The sequence below is a fragment of the Brienomyrus brachyistius genome, unplaced genomic scaffold, assembly GCF_023856365.1.
Source record: "Brienomyrus brachyistius isolate T26 unplaced genomic scaffold, BBRACH_0.4 scaffold36, whole genome shotgun sequence".
NCBI lineage: Eukaryota > Metazoa > Chordata > Actinopteri > Osteoglossiformes > Mormyridae > Brienomyrus > Brienomyrus brachyistius.
In genome coordinates, this window is record NW_026042311.1 from 3,618,659 (window position 1) to 3,633,035 (window position 14,377).

The 14,377-nt window shown below is 39.9% G+C and overlaps 1 protein-coding gene across 3 annotated transcripts in view; it reads left to right on the forward strand.

The window, feature by feature from the left end:
* Window positions 1-14,377, forward strand: part of LOC125721988 (uncharacterized) — a 433,000-nt gene that overhangs the window by 205,876 nt on the left and 212,747 nt on the right. Inside the window, exons 1-2 of one of the 3 annotated variants that reach the window (XM_048998231.1) lie at window positions 12,769-12,787; window positions 13,782-13,846. The exons of 1 other annotated variant lie outside the window; for it this stretch is intronic. The gene's annotated coding sequence lies outside the window, so the exon portion shown is untranslated. Of the gene's footprint in view, window positions 1-12,768; window positions 12,788-13,781; window positions 13,847-14,377 lie in introns of those variants that run through there. One more of the 3 variants, XM_048998232.1, reaches the window with a different exon arrangement.

The window sequence follows — 14,377 nt, forward strand, 5'->3', positions numbered from 1 at the left end:
CAAAGCCCGGGACCTTACCGCGGTACCGTAACACCAGACACGCCGTACGCTCACGCTCCATCAGGTAACCCACCCCCGCTCGGCCCCGGCTGTGCCCGACAAAATAATAACTTATTAAAATAACACACACACTCATAAGCACTCTCCTCAATATAGCACTCTCCTCAATATAATTTTAAAATAAAATTATAATTAAATAAATCATTTAAAATAATTTATAATAATAATAAATAATAATTAAAAATAATAATTTAAAATAAATAATAAATCATTTAATACATACATAATTTAATAAATAAATAATGAAATAAATAATAAATAAATAATAAATACAACTCCCGTGACGTCACATCGTACCACCACAACCCCGCCTACACAAGCCCCGCCCACAAGTGACCTTTTGACCCGACCTGTCAATTTGATGGAACCGGCATTCTCTCTCTCTCTCTCTCTGATGTGCATGTGAGAGACACCATCGGAAGTCCGGTTCAGTTCCTCAGAGGCACTACTATGGAGGCACTTACAGTAATAAACTTGCTGACCGCAAAAACTGGCACTATGATGGAAGTTATGCAGATGTGCAGAGTAGATGGAATAATTTTTGTACCTCGATAAGATTGTATGCCTTTTGCCTGTGTCTCCAGCCAGTGCCGGGGGTGAAACGCGCCTGCAATTATCAGCGGGATAACATTATCGTTCTTTTTATTCTGTGGAAAATGAAAGACCGATTTGCTGGCCAGATTTATTAATGAAACATAAACATGTTGTGGGCTATATAAGTAAAGTCAGGGCTCTCAAGTCTTATGCATTGACTGTGAGACACTTGCATTTCAACCAGTTCACATGCTCACGCGCCGCACCTTATGTTTGTCAAGCTGAGAAGTAAGGGTTAGGGTTATAATTATCAATAAATAATGTACTTCCCTGTGAAACAATGATGCTGGATGTTTATTTGCATATCATGATATGGTGCAGCCTTTTAATAGGTTTCTGTTTTTCTGTTAATCCTTCATGGTGTTGAATAAGTCAGCAAGCATAAGTGTAAGGCTAGTGAGTGACTGGTGTTGTCGGGGGAGACTCCCTAGAGCTGGAGAGAAATACCTTAAGGCACGGGATGAAAAATCCCAAATCTTCCAGGAAAAATGTCAGCATTATATGTATTTGCCACACAGAACAGAACAAACGCCTACCATAGTCACTATACTACTCAGAACGCCTGGCAGCCACCAAATCAAACATAGGAAAAGGTCCGGATTTATAGCGTTAGAATGTGGTAGAGACTAATATCCATAACGTACCATCCTAGAACACACTGTGTTCTAAAATTTAAGCCCAATTAAAATCTGAATATTAAATTAGGAAAATAATTTGATTTGTTCTTCTATCCCAAGTTGTGGTCTAAAAGCAATAAGACCACCATCCATTATATCTGCTTTGGGGAAAATGCACTCCTGTAGCCACTAGGGGAGCTCTCACCTCTTCTGGGCCCAGCTAAATAAGAACATAAGAACATAAGAACTATACAAACGAGAGGAGGCCATTCGGCCCATCAAGCTCGCTTGGGGAGAACTAAACTAATAGCTCAGAGTCGTTAAAATCTTATCTAGCTCTGATTTAAAGGAACCCAAGGATTCAGCTTGCACTACATTATTAGGAAGGCTATTCCATACTCTGACTACACACTGTGTAAAGAAGTGCTTCCTTAAATCCAGCTTGAAATGTTCTCCCGCTAATTTCCACCTATGGCCACGAGTTTGTGTATTTAAACTAATGCTGAAGTAACTATTTGGTTGAACAGCATCCAAACCTGTTAGAATCTTATATACCTGGATCATGTCCCCCCTCAGTCTCCTTTGCTTGAGACTGAACAGATTTAGCTCAAGTAACCATTCCTCGTATGACATTCCTCTAAGACCAGGAATCATTTTTGTGGCCCTACGCTGCACCTTTTCTAAGGCCACAATGTCCTTTTTAAGATATGGTGACCAAACCTGCACACAATATTCTAGGTGAGGTCTCACCAAGGAATTGTATAATCTTAGCATTACCTCCCTTGACTTAAACTCCACACACCTGGAGATATACCCCAACATCCTATTGGCCTTTTTTATTGCTTCCCCACACTGGCGAGAATGGGACATGGAAGCATCAACATACACACCAAGGTCTTTCTCATGATCGGCTACATTTATTTCAGTGAGACCCATGAAATACCTGTACTTTATATTTCTGCTCCCTAGATGGAGTACCTTACATTTATCAACGTTAAATTTCATCTGCCAGGTATCGGCCCAGTCACTAATTAAATCAAGATCCCGCTGTAGCTGCTGAGCCACTAATTCAGTATCTGCTACACCACCCACCTTGGTGTCATCTGCAAATTTCACCAGTTTACTGTATATATTGGTATCCATATCATTTATGTAAATTAGGAACAATAGTGGTCCTAAAATCGAACCCTGCGGTACCCCACTATGAACGCAAGCCCACTGTGACATTGTGCCTCTTATAACTACTCGCTGTTTCCTATCTGTTAACCAGTTATCAATCCAGGTCGCTACGGTACCTAAAATACCTGTCGCTTTGAGTTTAAGTAGGAGCCTCTTGTGGGGGACAACATCAAAAGCCTTTTGGAAATCTAAGTAGATGACATCATAGGCCTTCTTATCATCAACTTCCTGAGTAGCTTCCTCAAAAAACTCCAACAGATTTGTTAAACAGGATCTACCTCTCCTAAATCCATGCTGGCTATCCCGCAAAATGTTATTGGAGTCCAGGTAATTTACCATTTTCTCTTTGATTATAGCCTCCATAACTTTACCAGTTATACAAGTTAGACTGATTGGCCTATAGTTAGACAAATTACTTCTATCCCCTTTTTTGAAAATAGGCGTTATGAAGGCGTGCTTCCAATCAGAAGGTACCACCCCTTCAAAAATAATTATGTTACGCATTCTAACAAGCTTTATTATCTGTGTCAATAAGCCCTGTTTTTACACTAACACTCCTGCTGAGAGGCTAGTTTGATTACCAGTCTTGCCCTTGTCATTAGGAACACATGAGAATTTGCGCAGTGCTGTTTCACAGTGGATTCTCACTGGTTTTCCCCAAGACTGGTACGATACATTTTATTCAGTTTCATACCACAGGTTATTGCAAGAGGGATCAATTGGTTTACTTTTATACTGGTGCAAGGAAACTATTATTATGATGGTGGGTTATCAAACACAGTAGCTGGCTACCTCAGACATAAGACGCCCATTATGTACCTGTGTGTCACCTATATGGGCTTGGAATCTGTATATCAATTGAAATAATTATTCATAGCCCAGATAGCATCATATTATTGTTTCAGCGTTGAAGTATAGTTAAATGCATTGAATTATGGTCAGTGTTAAATTATCAGCATTGAAACTGAATTGATTTTTGGTCAGATGTTCAATATTGAAAAATTAATGGTGGCGAAACCTTGATATAAAGTGACTTTTTCAACATTGAAAATAAGATGCTGAGTTAACATCAATATTATTGAAAATAAAAATGGAAAAATGAATTTATGGGGGGCGGCATGATGGTGCAGTGGTCAGCACTGTTGCCTCACACCTCTGGGACCCGGGTTTGAGACTCTGCCTGGGTCACGTGTGTGGAGTTTGCATGTTCTCCCCATGTCGTCGTGAGGTTTCCTCCGGGTACTCTGGTTTCCCCCCACAGTCCAAAAACACGGTGAGGCTAATTGGAGTTGCTAAATTGCCTGTAGGTGTGTGTGTGAGAGTGACTGGTGTGTGAGTGTGCCCTGCAATGGGCTGGCTCCCCATCCTGGGTTGTTCCCTGCCTCATGCCCATTGCTTCCGGGATAGGCTCCGGACCCCCCCACGACCCAGTAGGATAAGCGGTTTGGGAAATGGATGGATGGATGATGACATAACTGGTCTGTGAACATTAGTGAGCATATGATGTAGGTTGTCCAGGAATGTAATAATGTGTGCAGTGTTACATGGGCCCAGGGTTGCATGATGGTGAACAGCACCGTTCTAACTTATAGCTGCGCACATAGTTATGTTACCACCACGCTGTCCTGGGACATTGATTATGGCACCGTGTACAATAATGTTCCTGCCATGCTAACACGTTCACTGTTTCTTTCAAAAGGGACTCTGTAAATGTGCTTCATCCTGATTCTGTTGCATGCCAGTACACGAGATAATGCAGAGATGCTCACATTGTTCATGTTTTGGGAGGTGGTGTCATTCTCTATTATACGCTGCTGTATTTCTCGTAGCCTAATGGAATTATTTGTGATCACCATATTAACTATATGGGTCTCTCGTTCTTCAGTGAACATTCTTCCTCTGCCCCCAGATTCTGGATGTCTAGCAGGTCTGTAGAGTACCCTTTTCAGTTTTTACCTGTACAGCATTGTTGTGTTTCTCATTAGAGTATAGTACTATTACAAAACGTACTGTGAAGTAACTGTACTAACCGATTCTCATTTGGAACCGTCCTTATGATGCCTGCTACAGCGTAGCGGCTCAGGTCAGGCTGAACCCATTGGCCAGCTTCCCTCAGGGTCATTCCATGGTTGATCACATGATCCACTGTTGTAGCTCTGATGACATCAGTTATTCTATTTCTTCTTACCCTTCCTCCTTCCTCTTCACCTCCTCATCCTCTAAATTCACCTCCTAGTCTTCATCCTCTTCCTCGCCCTTCTCTAATTCTCACTCTTCTCAGTCTTCCTTCTCCCTCCATTGTTCTCCACACTGAAAGCTTACTGTACCTGTGGCTTATTTATAGCGCTCATGCTGATTGCAAAGTGAACTAATTATCTAAAACCATTTTCACATGTGACAGTGTGGCCAGACAGCTGGCAAAGTAGTGTAATCAATAGCTATAAATGTGTATAGTTTTACTAGGAGTGTGTTGATCATTTAGAAATTGTGTGTAAAACAGTGAGTTGTGTTTACAGTTCCGCAAAAAGAGTGCTGTGCAGTGGATTGTATTTACACATTTGCAAATTGTGTGTTACAAAAGTGCAAACTGAGTGCAAAACAGTGAGTAATTTTGCTATAACTATTAATAGTTTTATAAGAATCATTGTTAGTGTTTAAGTATTCAGAAAAACTGTAAAAAAATTAAACGGGGGTGACTGTCCATTAAGCTAATCTGCAATCCTATTACACATAGCATGACACAGTACTGTTTTTGACTTTTTCTTTAAATCCACCGCGATTGTGATGAATGGGGCAAGAGAACAAAAACCACAGAAATGGCTCTTTGCATGCTATCCAGTGACTACGCGAGATGGTATAGTCTCTGTGGTTTAACTAGAGAAGGCTTGGAGGAAAATGCTATGGAAAACTGATTATTTTGTGTCTCATGCCTGGGCTCTCTAGGAAAAGCATAGAGACCGTATGTATCTCTACAATTGTGGAGATTTCTGTGGGGTGCACATATATAGTATATATCAAATTTATTTTATATAGATTATATCTAAGCATCATTCATACTCAAGTGAGAAGACAGTTATAAATCCATGTTAAGAAAAGGTTTCTGTGTCGGAAAGGTACAGAAAGAGCCTAACGCAGGTTTACAGGAAACAATCATGTGGTGTAGAACACAAGGACATGGACAGAGAAAGGCAATGGCACAACCCCTCAATATGATCAATTCATCTACTCTGTGTCTTCCTCCCAGCTGTCAAAGTAATTGTCAGCAAATGATGTACTTGACACGTACATTATTTACGTGTCAAGCCGTTCGGACGTTTTAACACGTCATGTCCAGTTACGTGTACTTTACTGTTTACAGTAACTGGCAGTCATTGGACATAGTGCAATTATTATTATCATCATTATTTGTTATTATTATTATCCATCCATTGTCCAAACCGCTTATCCTACTGGGTCGTGGGGGGTCCGGAGCCTATCCCGGAAGCAATGGGCACAAGGCAGGGAACAACCCAGGATGTGGGACCAGCCCATCGCAGGGCACACTCACACACCATGCATTCACACATGCACACCTACAGGCAATTTAGCAAGTCCAATTAGGCTCAGCATGTATTTGGACTGTGGGGGGAAACCGGAGTACCCGGAGGAATCCCCATGACGACATGGGGAGAACATGCAAACTCTGCACACATGTGACCCAGGCGGAGACTCGAACCCGGGTTCCAAAGGTGTGAGGCAACACTGCACCACCATGCCGCCCCACTCTCAAGACCACATCATCTAATATAATCTCAATATGTGACTGTGTATATTTCTCACACAAGGATAACTGAGAGGTTATCTGATAATGCTCCAGTCCAGTGTCCATAATATACACTTCTTCATTACGCTAATCATTATCAATCGCATTTTCAGATGCAGAACTATGGGGACAGAAGCAAAAAAGTTACTCATTGATGCCTTTAGTGTAACTGAGCTACAAAAAATTACATCTGCTCAATTTTTGCTCCACTTCTCTTTTCCTGCATTTCCATGAAACTTTCAAGTTGGCGCTGGGGCTTGTGGTCAACCAATAGGGAAAGTTTATCACTATAAGCCCCACCCAGTAAGTCTTGGTCGAGAAAAAAGTATGTTCTTTTTGGAACTAAAAAATGGTTCAGGAACTACCTCCTAAGACCTTCAATTGGGCCAAGTTCGTGCAGTAGGAAATCGCCTTATGACCTGCACCCACAATGGCTTGTTTAGAGACACCGGTTCAGCTGCCTGTATGCTTTTTCACCTGCGGCAGAAACAGCAGGCAAACCAGCACAAACAAGGTACGAACATGCAGTAATGGGGGTTCAAATCCCCAGACAGCGCCACCCACTGGGCCACATAGCATTTAATTTATCTGCAAATGTATATTTAAACCTTTGAGGTCCATCTCAGGCTCTTTGCAAGCAGAGATCAGGTCACTGAAATCTGAAGCAGTGTGTTACTAATCTTACTAAAGCATGACAGAAGTGCTCACTTCTTTAACATTTATTCTGTGATCAAAGCATTGACTGCAAAAAACAAGGAGACCATAACATCTATAAAAGGTGAAAACACCAAATGTCAAGCGCCCCCCCCCCCCCCCCTTAAAGGGGGTTCTTTGTTTCTACTATGCAAAATAAGTAAGTAAACTTTAAGGTATTTTGTGTCATTAATGTATGATTTAAATGCAGGTAGTTTTTTTACAGTCAGGATCCTTATGGAGAATCTCTATTAATCCATTTAAAACCTAAAACTGGCTAGATCAAAAGTGTTTGGGCAGTTTGCAAATCCTAAAGATTATTTACAAGGTAATAAAACGGTTATATAAATGTGAATACGTGTGTAGACTTGTCTCGAAATGAAAATCTCACGCCAACCAGCTGACCAAAGTTGGCAACCCTGCGTAAATCGACCCTTTATTTTATATGCAAACATGATCATATGCAGGGGGCACATACCTGGTGTGAAAGTACTTATTCGCCGTTTAAACCGATACGCGCGGTAATGTCTTGTAGCAGCGCAAATACGTGTTTATTTTATGTACATTCGCAATGTTATGACAAGAAATCATTGTGCATTTTAGCCTTCATGCCGCAGACGAAGTACAAATTAGCCACATAAATGTTAAGATGCAGGGTAATTTCTTTTCATAACAGCGTGAATGCACATAAAATAAATGGTACGCATTTGCGCTGCTACAACAAGGAGTTGCCGCGAGTGTACAGGGAATGCGTACTTGCGCACCATGCAGTTATGTGATCCTGATCATATGTATAGTATATTGTACAATAAATGCTATGACATTTAAGTTGTATTGTTGGATCTTTTTTAATCATAATTTTCTTCGTTCATTCCTGCCGACAGTTGGGGCAGAGACTGTCATATGCTCTGGGTAACACTCACAGCCAGACGCGGCCTAACAGTAAAACATTTAGAAATGTGACAAAAGGTCTTCTGTTTGTCCATTTATTCCTACATAGAGTTTTAATCCCGTTTACATGAAAAGCTGTACTTTTTGTGTTCCTGACAATTCCAAATTTCTTTTTGCAGCAAACTGACAAACAGAATAAGTCCAGGATACTGGAAAATACTTGAAAAACATGGTAAAGTGGATTTCAGCATTTTCTGTCGTTACATTTGTATTAGAATTGTAACAAATGTCTTCGTTAGTACTATATTGTATTTCGCAGGATGTTCCTTGACAGATTGGTTCTGTGGACTGTGGTGCGTTCATGTTGATTGTTGTCACGTCACGGATCGGGGAAGCAGGAGCAGGAAGACGGAGAATCGGGAAACAAAGGATTTATTGGGGAAACCAGCTAGGAACACGGGGCAATAGAAGTAGCGACTTAAATGACATGATTGGGGAAACATATTTTGAAGCGGAGTTAAATACATAGGACTAATGAAAACAACTGGAAACAGCGAATGACATCGGGGTTCCACACGAGGTTAACGAGGGGGCGTGGCACACGGGAGGAGCGGACAAGCGGCGCATGACAATTGTAAGACAGACCACCTTGAATTGTTGGACTTGTAATACAGAGAATGTATTGAAGTATTCCCCCCTCCCCTCCCTTTTATCAGTATGCACTCTGCATGGCCTTGGTGTGTCTTGAGTATTACAAAATGCACCATGAACTGTCTATATTATATTTTTATTTTAAGTCATAATATGTGAATTTGATCTGTTGTTTTTCAGTGAGTTGCAGGGATTTGACAAAAACATCCTTTTAGAAATGCGTGAGGAAGTAAGTTCTTTTCTTTTTGACAAGTAGTGTATCTGTCAGGTTTGTGACACAACAGAGAAATTAAATATTTTATTTCACTCCTCAGGGTCAAGACTCTGGTCTCCAGCTCACCGCTCTCTCTTACATTTCCATGGCCATTTTGTCCGATAGTATTATTGGATTTTTCTATGCTATATATATATTTTTTATGTTTAGTTATTCTGTGCTCCATAATTATAAATAATAGTTTATTTTCCTTGTGACGTGTCTGTGCTTAATAGTATTAAATAAGAGTTTAAACAACTACAGTTTCCTCAGTAATGTATTTCATGAACTGATACTTCCCCAACAAAACCCATGCATGCATTCAAGTCTCTGTCATGGTTTGTACATAATATTTGCAACAACCATTATGAAATTTTTGCAGAATATTTACTACAAGCCTCTCCAGTTGCAGCCACACCCATATCCAAACTCACATATAAGGTATATTTGTATATGTGTGTTTCCAAGGTACCAACATTCCTACAGAACCATGTTACATAATATATCCAAATATAGGGAATTTCAGCGTGAGCCCTGATGCATTATGCATACTGCTTTCAAATCTGTGATCAAAGCACTGACTGCAAAAACATGGAGACCATAACGTCTCTAAAAGGTGAAAACTCTACATGTCAAGCGCCCCCTACTGGCTGGCTGCAGTACCATTATTAGCACCACCCATCCCCATGTGTTTCAGTGGTAAGAGGCGATTTTCCACATCACTTTCATGTCTTTCCATCCACATAATGACAAACCATTTCTTCTCAATGTATTATTAGCTATGTAATTAATGTAATCTGAAAATGAACGTCACTAATATTATTATTACAATTAATTTGCATATTTTCAAAATCTATACTTTTCTTCAAAACAAAGTGCAGCTTCTATCCCAAGCACAATCCATATTATTACTTAAAAGCTTATTGACCCCCTGATTCTGGTATCACTTACTTTTCAGTATTTTCAAGTAAACATTATATGTGCTGTATTTGTATGATGAAACCAATCCTTGAGTCCAATATAAAATAACTGAAATAAACACACAGTCATTCAAACTTCTGCATTTTTTAATTTTGTTTTGTCTTTCAATAAAAGCTGAAAAGGCTAAAAAGTAAATGCTGGTGTTATCAAAAACTATGTCATATAACTATATTCCAGATTTATTACAGCCAAACACATCTCGGAGCTCCGAGGAACCTCCTTCTCCTTACATTTGGGGAAGATGGTGACGCAGGAGGTAGTGCTATCGTTTAGCAACCAGAGAGTTGCAGGTTCGAGCCCTGGTTTCTCGTGACCCCATCAAAGTGTCCTTGAGCAAGACACTGAACCCTAAATTGCTCCCGGCATGCAGGTTGGCGCCTTGCATGGCAGCCTCCGCCACCGGTGTGTGGATGGGTGAATGTGAGGCATGAATTGTAAAGCGCTTTCAGTTCTCATAAAAGTAGAAAAGCACATTTATCATGTGTGTTTTGGATTTGGATTGTATTAGTGTGTAGTCAATCGCTCATGTACATGCTCAATCGCAGTAACATTTTCACAGGAATTTGGGAGGTTGAAGTGCTAATTCTATGGGGGTGTACTCAGTGGGAAAGGTGTGTATGTAGGGCATGTCCCCCCCCCCCCCCCCCCCTTCGTGGTATTAGATATTCTGTTTCCCCCCCCCGTGTGTTAAGTACTGGGTTTGCTCTTGCGTGTTTAATAAAAGATTGTACTACACTGCTTGTCCTGGCATATTGCCTGTGGTTTGAGGGGAGGTTAATCTGTGTGTGTGACCGTGAGTGACGCGACATGTGTGCTACAGTATACATCCAGTATGTAACTGTATAAAGTAAAACTCACTGTATAATATAAAATGCAAATGGATACTGTAATATGAAGCATTGCAGTAAGAGGACAATATTACAGTACAGGGCACATTGTTGGATTACATACCTGTTGGCTGTATGAAATGTTTGAATGGTTGAGGACATGGTTGTTCTCCCATCATTCGGCCAACCAGCCTCAGCCATTGTAAGGCCATGATTGAGGACCTAAATATATATATACAGTACTGTGCAAAAGTCTTAGGCAGGCAAAGAAGGCAGGCACCTCATACAGCTAGTCAATCTCTCACTGACTTTTTGAACCAATATATTTAATTATTTAATTGAGCTGTTGGTGAAATTTAACAAAATCGTGGAACGGCTGATGTGCCCCTGAAGACAAGTTTGGGAACTGAAGCGGTGTTCATCTAGCCATCCAACTAGATATCAGTAACTTTTTAGAAAACAGAAGAAATTATTACTAGTTTTTATTGTGTTACTCTTAATTTGCACACATTCTAATATTAAATTGTATTTTTTGTTCTAAGCCAAAGTGCACTTGCTACCCAGATAAACAGCTTTAAACATTTCTTTGGACTGCCTAAGACTTTTGCACAGTACTGTACTGTATATGGTAATGCTAAATTGATAACTCCTATCAGTGTTGTGTTTATGGGAAATATGCTAAATTTGCTGATGCAGTCTTCTCAGTTGCCCCTTTATCCACCTTACTTACTGTTGCTATGCCTGCTATGTGCTCACTCTGCGTGCCTTAATTATATTATGGGGTTTTATTATTAATTTATTCATAATCATTGTTATTTTTTCAACCTCTGTGTGGCCATAATATTTTGGGTTTTATAGTTACAGTCATGTGGATTAATCTATTTTCTCTGTGTTTAACCATGAAGAACAAGGTGTGACAGGGGATGATTTTGTGGACATTGGGGAGCAAGATGTTTACCTTTTGTTCCCCAAAAACTTCAGACTGAGGAAATCCCTAATTTCCATTTTAAAACTAAAGGCAAGTAAACTGTCTGTTTGATAGCAAGCTCTGTGTTTTTTGTGGTTTCACAGACATACTGCTGTCAAGTCATGGTTACAGAATATATCATATTTAGTTTCATGATCTTTCCCTCAATCAGTCTGGAGTGGAAGCAGAAGACTTCCTAAAAAATAAGCAGGGAAGTCAGCGGCAACACCTGAACAAAAGAGATTCAGTGTAAGTATCACACAGTCCTGGAAATAGAAACTAAAGTGGACAGAGCTGTTAGAACACAGACAGTGCAGGTGGAAGTAGAATCAGCAGAATAAGTGGTTATGACATCAGAAATACTGCTACCATTAATTCTGCTCATTCTATGTCCACCTGCACTCCTCTCTATTCTAACGTTTTTGGTGCAAAACTGATATCTTTCTTTTTTCTACATGTCTCCACCAGGCTGTTGTAAGATCATCCCTGGGTGCATCAAAAATGTGGACCACTGCCTGCAAGGGAGCGGAAATTGACTGGAACCCTGTCATAAGCAAAGTCTGTACCTCATAAAACTGTTTAAAATCAATATTTCTAATCAAATAGTTTAATTTCTCTATTTTACTTTTTTACCACATGAAGCCCAATGAGGGCTTAAATTTTCAATCACCAAATAAAGTGTTTTAACAGAATATTTCATGTAAGTTCAAGGTCACAGCAGAGTTGCCCTGCAGCCTCGTCGGCAAAGAGCAGGAAATTCTGAAAAAAGCCTTAAAAATGCTCCGAAACAGGAGGGAGGACCTCCGAAGGTCAGGAAAGGTAATACATACTGTACATAGGGAACCTGCAAGCAAGTTAAAATTATTCAAGGGCCTTGCAATCAAATTAAATCATGAATGTAATGTCCGGAATACAGACCTAGTCAGCCAAGGCTGAATAATGTTCCTGTTCTTGTTCTGCTTCACTTTCCTGGCTTCTCATGTCGTGGCAAAACTTCATTTCTACTGATTCCATTGTCTAGAAGAGAGAAGGACTTCAGCTTCACTCCAACGGTATGTAGCTTATCTGTATTTATACCTTATCATTGTGTAATATATATAGTAATACATTTCATAATTTAGTTTCTAAAATATTGTGCAATCACCAGCCCAATTGATATTTTTGCCATCTTAATCCTCCCAGGATCAGTACAGTATATGTGCAAACATATTTTATGTCTTTACAGACATGTAAGACTGCTGAAAAAAGGTTGGAGAACAGTGGCCCTTGGAGGTAAAATGTGTTTTTACATTTTCCCAGTGCTGCTGCATGATTCACTGTACTGCAGTGTCAGGTTTCCCATTGCTCAGCACACATAATTTGGCTAAAGAACTTGATGATGTTACGATGATCAGTGTGTTGGCCAGTGAAACTGACAATGTGCTGAATTTTGGGAAATTTTGAAATGTATTATAAACACAGTATATTAATCTGCACAATGTAGCAAAACAGTCTGAAACGTAACTGAGATACAGAGGTTATACACTGATCAGCCATAACATGTGAAGCGAATAACATTGATTATTTGGTTACAGTGGCTTCTGACTGTGGGGGGGTTATATTAGGCAGCAGGTGGATGCTTTGTCCTTGAAGCTGATGTGTTGGAAGCAGAAACAATGTGCAAGTGTAAGGATGGGAGTGACTTTGATATGGGCCATTTGGTGATGGCTAGAGAGCTGGATCATAACCCCCAGCTCTTGTGAGATGGTCCTGCAGTGGTCAGCAGGTTCATGGTGGGGCCCAGGCTCACCTTTGCCGCCAAAATAGCCATGACTCATCAGGGCGTGGATTCCTCTAGACCTCTGAAGGTTTGCTGTACTATCTGACATGTAATGAGCCTCCGTCACCCGTTCACATATTTCCCTACAGTTTTGGAGATGCTGTGACCGAATCATCAAGCCATCACAACTTGGCCCTTGTCACTCAAATCTTTAGGCTTGTCCACTTTTCTGCATCCCAGTATATCCTACACATTGTTTATTTGCTGCCTAATAGGTCCCACCTACTAGCAGGTGCCACTATTACCAGGTAATCAATATTATTCACCTGTTAGTGGGCGCAGTGTTTGACAAATATAGTTTAAAATATCAGTCATTTAACCTAATTCCGAAATATTAAATGTGGAATGGAAATAATGGAAGCTATTGCTTGTGTGGAGTGAACTGAACTTAATTTTGAACAATGTTTCAAATTGCTACATACCTGAAATGTTTGTGGTTTCTTGTAGAAAGAACAGAAGCACTTGAGGTTTGCCTCCAGGACATCACACCTCCTATTAAGCGCCTTTACAAAGTAAGTAATTTCCTTGAAATATCATCAAAATATTTTTTTTCTGGACAGCTCTAAGACTGGGTTTCCGTGGGACATTATTAGGATTAGAAGTAATTAAACCAATTTGGTCTTACATAGCATTAAAAATGGTTTAATTGACAAACAACGCCTTAAATGGCTTTAAAAAGCATGACGCTTTATTGTCATGTACATTAAACATTTAATATACACACAGGACCAGTTGGCTAAATTCTCCAACCTGTGATTGGCTGGTTTGTGATGCTTGTGGATATCACTGTGCTCTCAGAATGGAGCAGTGTTGTGCAAGTTCACACTTTTCATGATCTAGTTCAAAGTTCAGTTCATACATGCTCAAAGTGAACTGTTCACATTCATAGCTCACAATTTAAATTTTTGAACTAGTTCAAAGTTCAGTTCATTTTATTTTTAGGTGCAATATATAGTCTAAATCAAAATTTATTTTGTTTTAACATACATCTATAACCTACCTACATTCTTGCATATATGGACATGTATAGACAAAGGACACAA